General features: G+C 44.7%; 1 non-coding gene across 1 annotated transcript; it reads right to left on the reverse strand.

The window, feature by feature from the left end:
• Window positions 1–250: 250 nt before the first annotated feature.
• Window positions 251–332, reverse strand: trnas-gcu (transfer RNA serine (anticodon GCU)). Its single transcript has one exon. It is a non-coding gene; the product is annotated as a tRNA-Ser (tRNA).
• Window positions 333–640: the final 308 nt, after the last annotated feature.

Consider the following 640-nt stretch of genomic DNA (forward strand, 5'->3'; position numbering starts at 1 on the left):
AACTTTTTCAGGTTTCTTGAAGATGCTTCAGCTCTCATCCAAGAGGTGTCTTCAGTTTTCTTCACTGATGGGAGGATTTATAGCTCTGTGGGGGCGGGACCTTCTACAGAGGTGATTGACACATGTGAGCACTGGGTGTCAGAGTTGTTTTGGTCAGGTTGTGAAAGGGAAGTTGACTCAACTGGTATCTGTGTCAGTTAAAAGCCTCACAGTAATTCCATAATGTTGGAGCAGAAACCAGAGTCGCTCACGACGAGGATGGGATTCGAACCCATGCTTGCAGAGCACAATGGATTAGCAGTCCATCGCCTTAACCACTCGGCCACCTCGTCTGCTGACAGCAACTCTGAGCTTTTAAACACCTGAACTCTTTGGAGCCTATTTTTCAGAAATGGACCCAGCAGGAGCCACTGAACACAACTCTGACATAATCAGGCTTCTTCCCAGCAGCATCGTGCTACAGAAGGCAGAATACAAACCATCGATACATCATCAGAGTGAACACCAGCTGATGCTTACAAGTTTAATTCACCTTTTACTACAAAATGACATCCAAGCTCAGATTCTCTTGTCCTGATTGAACAAGTAAATGTTTAAGAAGATGAGAGTACCAGACTTTTTCATCCAAGGAAACAAGCAT

This window comes from Aulostomus chinensis, chromosome 4, assembly GCF_037954235.1.
Source record: "Aulostomus chinensis isolate RoL2024-O1b breed Wild chromosome 4, RoL_Achi_v1.0, whole genome shotgun sequence".
In the NCBI taxonomy this organism is placed as follows: domain Eukaryota; kingdom Metazoa; phylum Chordata; class Actinopteri; order Syngnathiformes; family Aulostomidae; genus Aulostomus; species Aulostomus chinensis.